The 7,817-nt window shown below is 41.1% G+C and overlaps 1 protein-coding gene across 3 annotated transcripts in view; it reads right to left on the bottom strand.

The window, feature by feature from the left end:
• The window catches only part of OXR1 (oxidation resistance 1), a 414,124-nt gene that overhangs the window by 335,983 nt on the left and 70,324 nt on the right, over nucleotides 1-7,817 (bottom strand). The gene's annotated exons all lie outside the window — the stretch shown is intronic.

Here is a 7,817-nt window from a genome sequence, read left to right as displayed (position 1 = left end):
GTCACTGCAATGTCACACCATTCGTATGCAGAATAGAGCAGAAAATACTGTATCATTTGTTTATAGCTCTTTTTCAAAATTGAAATTTATCTTCCTTTGTCAGCTGCTTTAATAATCTAAAGGCAGAAAAAGTGGGGACTTTAGAGTCCCCTCATTGCAGTACCTCACTGCAGTGCTATCATTGCAACTGCTGACTATAACCATCATGATTATGAACTATGTCAGATAGTTTCTCTGGGGTATACTACAGTTTACTACTAAAGAACACAATACAGTTTCATTCATTCTAAACACACTAGGATTTGGGATTTGTTCCATCCAAAGTTGATGGATCTTGCATTGGTTTAACTCAGTTACTTTGACAAGTCTGTAGGCAGAGTATTAGGATAGGCAAAATTAACCGAAACCAAATAAACGCCATTTCTGAACTAATTTACTACTAAGAATTTATCTGTGAAAAACAAAACTAAAAACATGGAAGAACATATTAGGTGTGGTTCATCATCTTCCCAGTCAACAAAATAACAGTGAAACAAGTGTAGGCAAGTTTTTAGTGTAACTCATGTATTTATACATAAAATCACAGTTCTGGAACAGTGGTAGTCAAAAAACGACATGCAGAGAACTCTCCTCCCCCACTTCCTTCAAGGGTCTCAGCCCAAACAGAAATGCCTGGTTCCCAGGAAGCAATTCTGCCTCACAAAGTGACTTTCATTAAAGTGATGGATACAGTGAACAAGTTTCCCTTTTATTGGTTGTAATTTGTACAAAAAAAAAAATCTTTCAAAAACTCCCTCCCCAACTAAAACAATCCATTTTAGGAACAACACTATTTTTGACAATATTCCAAGGTTTGGACATTGTAGGACAGCCACTGCCTGACATTTTTTGGATTCTGCAGCGTCACCTAATTTCTTTTACAACAGCTTTCTACTCAACTACCTACTAGGGACAAAACTGAGATAACATATTCTATACAGTATGACATTTGGTTTAACATTTTCTTGGGCTATATTTGACTCAGTGCGAGGAAACTGGCTCCTTTACCTGCTCTCAATTCCATAAGCCATCAACATGTATTGATTGGCTGAGGGACCTGAACCTGTTCAGCTTCAGCAAGAGGAAGCTGAGGGGGGATTTGGTGGCTGCCTACAAACTCATTAGGGGAGATTAGCAGCAAATATGAAGAGCCATATTTCCCCCAGCAGCACCTGGGGTTATGAGGAACAATGGCTAGAAGCTGCTGGAGAATAGGTTCAGGTTAGAGATTAGGAGGCACTATTTCACTGTTAGGGCGGCTAGGATCTGGAACCAACTTCCTAGGGAAGTGGTCCTTGCTCCTACCTTGGGTAAATTCAAAAAGAGGTTGGACTCTTTGGGGTTGTGTGATCCCAGCATGTGCTCCTACCAGTGACAGGGGGCCAGACTAAATGATCTGTTCAGGTCCCTTCTGACCCCAAACTACTATGAAACTATGAACAGCAACCTTGAAATTTCAATACATAAGGGAAAATATTTTTTAAGGAGAATTTTTTAAGAATAATAATATCATAAAACAATGTAATGATATTTTATAAAGCTTCCATAAATTAGTGGGGGGGGGGGTTGAGAAAAAGTTATTCATTATTAATAGTTCTGTGTAATTCTCTCTGAAAATTTTTATTCAAAATCAAGACCAATTTTCAATTCAAAATAATTTTTCTTGGATTTGCCTGTTTTGACTATTTTGTAATTTTTTAAAACAAAGAATAACCTTTGGATACACTTAGAAATAAAATAATGTTTTTTCTTCTTTTGATTTTTTGTGTAGAAAATACTTTTTGCTTTTTAAACTAGCCTTACAAATGTCTATATACATACTAAGCTCTAACTGAAGCACCCCTCCCCATCTTCCCAACCCCGAGCATATGTAAAGATGCCCACAATACCTACATCATTGTAGCTTACACTAGTGCAATTCTATCCACAAGTTGTTCAGAGATAATTCTACACTAGATATAGCAGTTATGCTGATGTAGGGATTTATATCATCTCTCTACCCTTTGTATTCAATGTCATAAAAATAAATTATATAACAGTGTTGTGCATCTATGTCCTACTACTCCTACTGGTAGGTTTTTCCAGAATCCCACTTCTTTAATGGTTATAAACTGGAAATTAGTAGACAGTTTCAATATCCATAGCCAGCTGATGCCAAATTCCTCTTGTGCCAAAGTCATCTTTTGAGTTAAAGCTAGGGTTTGCCAACCTAACCAATACAGTAGATCACTTTTGCCTTTTTCATCCAACTCATCATTTTACTGATGGTTCATAGAAATGCTGCAGCTCCCTCGTACCCTTTCTTGTTTCCAGCTGATGAGCTCCCAAGCTACAGTGGAACTTCTGTTTACTACCTGTAAATGCATGATCTTCTACTATGCGGTACTGATCCTGCTTTATTGCTCTTGTCACCAAGGGCATCCATTTCTTCCTGTCTGATATTCTAATCCTTCTCCATTCAGTTAGGACCATCAACACTGTGTCATCTGAACATCTCATTAGTTGACTCATACTCCTCATAACAAGGCATTATAAAAAATGTTACATAAAATTGGTCTATGAGGAATTTCACTAGTAACTTCCCCCAGTTCAACAGTTCCACCTCAATACAACCTGGTACAGTCTGCCTTAAAATTCCATGGACTAATCCCAATCTTGTCCATTTTAGTTAATAATTTCCCATATGCCACTATATCCTCTACATTACTGAAGTCCAGATAGATTAGAACTACCATATTCTGTTTGTCCAGAAAATTCAATTATGTTGGCTGGCAACTGTCAGATTAGCTTGGCACAGTCTCTGATTTGTAAACCCATGATCTAGTTAATAAAATTTTCTGTTTACCTCTGTGGTTTTAATTATGCTTAAGGTCGGGGGTGCAGAGAGGTATTAGCAAGATAATGGCTGACTATATCCCCTCCACTATCTGAGGTGGGGTGAACAGGACATGTGAAACCAGCATACTTTGAAGTAGGGACAAACAACTGAGACACCGGCAGACAGATATCCCAGATCTTCGGCCGAAACAGCAAGGTTGGGTTCCCAACATACAATATTCCTAAACCAAGGCTTGTCTCAGTAAAGAAGCAGAAGCTGCTTAAAGCACAAGACATAAACATAGATGTTGTATTACACTAAATACTGTAATCCAGTTGACTGATAAGCCCTCTTGTTCTGAAAAGTTTGCAGCAATGCTGGACAAAGGCTAGATGGTGACATTTCCAGCAGGAAATTTTGAATGCAGTGGAAGAGGCAAAGTGAGTAAAGCCAGGCACTCTTTCTTGGAGTAGCAGAGCTCCCTCTTGAAAAAAGTAGAGGCCCGGGGCCTTGCACTAAAATAAAGTGTTTTGAAAGAGTTCCAAAGCAGAGTATATCCTGTGGATGCATACCTCTCTTTTACATCTTGAAAGTATATAATAGATAAGATTAGATCTAACAGTCCCCTATTAGATTACCCACTCAATACATTGAGGATCATTATTTTCCATTTACAATCATTCAACCAGTTCACTCCAAACAGGGCCGTGTACCCAAATTACTTTGTAAATAAGATTTTAGGAGACACTGGAACAAATGCATTAAAATAAATCCAATTTCTTACTTAAACTGCATTTTTTAGTTCTTGACATTTGAAACATTTGACAGATGCATTTATTTATTTCCAGAAACATTCATACAGGGTTTTATACAGTAATTCTTGAAACTCAGGAAATGCCATACTTTATCATAGCCCATCTAATCCTTTATACCACTCTGACTCAAGCCATCACCAGATACCTTAGGGCAGCGAAGATCAACTTTTTGGCCCTGCAGGTGAGATCGAACCAAGCATACAGAGACTGAGCTGAATTAAGTCCTGCTTCAGGTCTGCCCAGCCCCACACACCAGGATCTGGCCCCATGTCATCCTGTATTTTTGATCTAGCATGCAGGGCCACAAAGTGCAAGGCTCTCAACAGACCTGTGGGGAGCCCCAAGAGCTAGATGACATAGTCCTTGGGCCATATCTGATGCATAGATCAGGGATGGAACATCCCTGCTTCAGGGGAAAGATGCAAGAAACCTCACATTCAGCACTCTGTCCCAAAATTAGGATTAATCCTTATACACGATAGTCTGAGATTGTTTAAATCCTCTTCCAAAATGTGCTCGAATTCATGACTATATATAAATATTCCTTTTAGGCATATTCTTTTTAGGCATATAAAGCTTTGGAATCTTGTTAAATTTGTCCTCAATCTGGTGACTTGCTCACTGATAATTAGCTATTATAAATACAATTTTGGCACTAAACAGAGTTTTGCAGAAAGGAGACCTTGTCAATCAAGCCTACTGTCCTTTTTTTTTTTTTTTTTTGGTATGAGTACAGGTCTGGTTGATTAAGTCAGAAGTTTCCAAGGCATCTGACTTAGTCCCGTGCATCTTCATTAAAAATTTGCATTATACAAAATTAACAGGGCACATAAAACATGGTTTAAAACCTGACTTACTGACAGATCTCAAATCAACTGTTAATGAGATGGAATCAGTAAGCACGCCTGTGACAAATGGTATTCTCCCAAGCTTTGCAATAGTTTTATCAATGAAAAAAAAGATGAAATAAAATCTTTGCTGATTAAATTGCAGCTGATGTCAATTAGTGGGGTAGTAAATAATGAAGATGACAGGTTACTCCTAAGTGATCCGAATCACTTGGCTAACTGGTCACTGTCCAACAAAATATGTTGTAATATACTCTAATACAAGGTCAAACATCTGGGATGGGAACAAGGATTGAAAATTCTACCTATTCCATGGGAGATTATATCTTCAAAAAGTAGCAACTCAGAGGACGACTTGGAACATTTTAGAAAAGCGCCTTATTCTCAGTTTTCAGTGCAATCCCACAGTTTAAGCAGGCGTTTAGTAAACAAAACTAAACTGTGATATTGTTTAGTGCATTTCTGTTTTACCTTTTCTTCTGTTTTGCAAATCATTCTATTTTCCTACTTTAAGCTGCCCTGAGCTTCTGTTGAAAAAGGGCAGCATATAGATGACATACATAAAAAATATATACCTTATAATGTGAGGATTAAGGAGATTAATCTATCCAGTATATTAGGATGAGAGGTAATTTGTTCACTGTACACAGAGAATTACACACATGGTAAGACTGGGCAGAGGAGGATTTTTCAATCAAAGTCCTAACAAGACAAAGATATAACAAGATCTGATGGCTGGAAGCTGAAACCTTTAAAAAAATTATGGAATTTTCTTACACCAAAAGTAATTAAAACATTGAGAAAGTTTACCAGGGGATATACAGAATATTTATTATTCAAGTTATGATACACTATTATTGAATATTATATATGTTGTGATAACAACCATCATCAATAGGTCATAAGTCTTCTACTTTGCTGATTTCTGTATAATTTATTTTAAATACATTCAGTATATGTAGGGTCAGATTCTCCCCATCAAGAAATATCTATCTTGCAGACTGTAATAAGCTGAGGAAGAAGCAGCATCATGGGACTAGTTTCTATCCAGTGGGCCATTCTACATTTGCCTGAGGTAATGCAGATTAGTTTTAATAAAAGATACCACTCCCATTGTTTTTATGGGCATTTTCCCTTTTATTCTTCCCCCACACACATCATTTTTCGTTAATTTCCATACCTATCCCATCCAAGACCACAGCTCGCTCTTTGTCGAGAGGCAGCGAGCTGCTGGGAAGAGATGGCCTTTACCTCTCTCCCCAGGGTAGGAGGCTCTTCTCAGCCAGGCTGGCTGACCTGCTCCATGGGGCTTTAAACTAAGCCCACTGAGGGATGGGGGGACTACTGCCAATGCTGGCCCACTGAGCAACCCTTGCAAAACCAGCAGGCCAAGACACTTAAGGAAGCCCACCCCTGCCCCAGCCCTGGTACAACCTGTGGGCAAGGCAAAAGCCCTTAAGGGGACACTTGCCTGCCTGTACACAAATGCCAGGAGCTTGGGGAATAAGCAGGAGGAAAACTCGTCCTCCTGCTTAACACAAAATTATGACATCATAGGGATAACAGAGACCTGGTGGGACTCCACCCATGACTGGACCACAGGTATAGATGGCTATACCTTGTACAGGAGAGATCAAATAGATAAAAGGTGAGGGGATATAGCTCTCTATGTTAAGGAAAGCTACACATCCCTGCAAGCTGATGTTGGCGATGAGGGTGGACTGGAGACCCTCTGGGTTAAAATCCATGGGGAACACGGCACAGGAGACACAATGGTGGGAGTCTACTACAGACCTCCCACCCAAAATCAAGAGCTTAACCAGGAGTTCACTCAGGAACTGGCTGAGGCCACATGCTCCAGGACCATGGTTGTCATGGGTGACTTCAATTACCCAGACATCTCATGGGAGGACCACTCAACAAAATCCAAGCAGTCACAAAGCTTCCTATCATGCGTGCATGACCCCTACCTGACTCAAGAAGTCTATGGGCCAACAGGAGGTAAAGCGCTGCTCGATCTCGTACTAGCTACTGGGGATGACCTAATTGGCAACCTAGAGATCAATGGGAAGCTGGGTGAAAGCGACCACGAGCTGATCACCTTCAACATCCGCCGTAAAGCTGGCAAGTTGGTCAGCAACACTGAAGTACTCAACTTCAGGAAAGCCAACTTTAACAAGCTCAGGAGGCTTGTCAGTGAGGCCCTAAGGGACCATGACCCCAGGGAGAGGGGAATCCAGGAAGAGTGGTTGCTCCTCAAGGGAGCGATCCTCAATGCACAAGCTAAGTCTATTGCATCTCAGAGGAAAGGCAGCAAGAGGGCACAATAGCCCTCCTGGCTCTCCAGGGATCTAGCAGACCCCCTAAGGCTAAAAAGAAAGGCCTACAAAGGATGGAATTCACCTCTAAGGAGGAATATTCTGCCCTGGTCTGGTCCTGCAGGGAGCAAACCAGGAAAGCCAAGGCTGCAACTGAACTCCAACTAGCTTGGAGCATCAAGAACAATAAAAAGTCCTTTTTTAGATATGTGGGGAGGTAGAGGAAAGCAAGGGCAACATTAGACCCCTGCTGAACCAGAAGGGACAACTGACACCCAGGAAAAAGCCAACCTATTAAATGAGTACTTTGCGTCTGTCTTTCAACAGTCCGATGGGACGCCCATGCCAGCTAAGGGACAGGGAGGTCGGAGTGAGGGAGATCCCCTGCCCTCCATCAATGCTGACCTTGTGAAGGAACATGTTGAGAAGCTGGATACCTTCAAGTCAGCCAGCCCTGACAAACTACACCCCAGGGTACTCAAGGAGCTGGCAAGCATCATAGCCCAGCCCCTGACATGGATCTTTGAGAACTCCTGGTGTTCTGATGTAGTGCCCGAAGGTTGGAAGAAGGCCAATGTGGTGCCTATCATCAAGAAAGGGAGGAAAGTGGATCCAGCAACCTACAGGCCCATCAACCTGACTTCCATCCTGGGGAAGATGTTAGAAAAGTTTATTAAAGAGGCCATCCTTAATGGACTGGCCGATGCCAACATCCTGAAGAATAACCAGCACAGGTTTGTTGAGGGTAGGTCTTGCTTGACCAATCTCATTTCTGTCTACAATCAGGTGACCTATCACCTGGACAAGGGAGAAGAGAGTGATGTCATATATCTTGACTTCAAGAAAGCCTTTGATCTGGTATCCCATGATCACCTCTTGGCAAGACTGGCCAATTGTGGCCTTGGGTCCACTACGAACTGCTAGCTGTGGAACTGACTCCATGGTCGGACCCAGAGGGTGGTAATTGACAGAAGTCAAT

This window comes from Crocodylus porosus, unplaced genomic scaffold (genome assembly GCF_001723895.1).
Source record: "Crocodylus porosus isolate Cpor-Errol unplaced genomic scaffold, CroPor_comp1, whole genome shotgun sequence".
NCBI classification, from domain to species: Eukaryota; Metazoa; Chordata; order Crocodylia; family Crocodylidae; genus Crocodylus; species Crocodylus porosus.
Note: the sequence above shows the minus strand (reverse complement) of the source record. Positions and strands in the feature narration are given on the sequence as shown.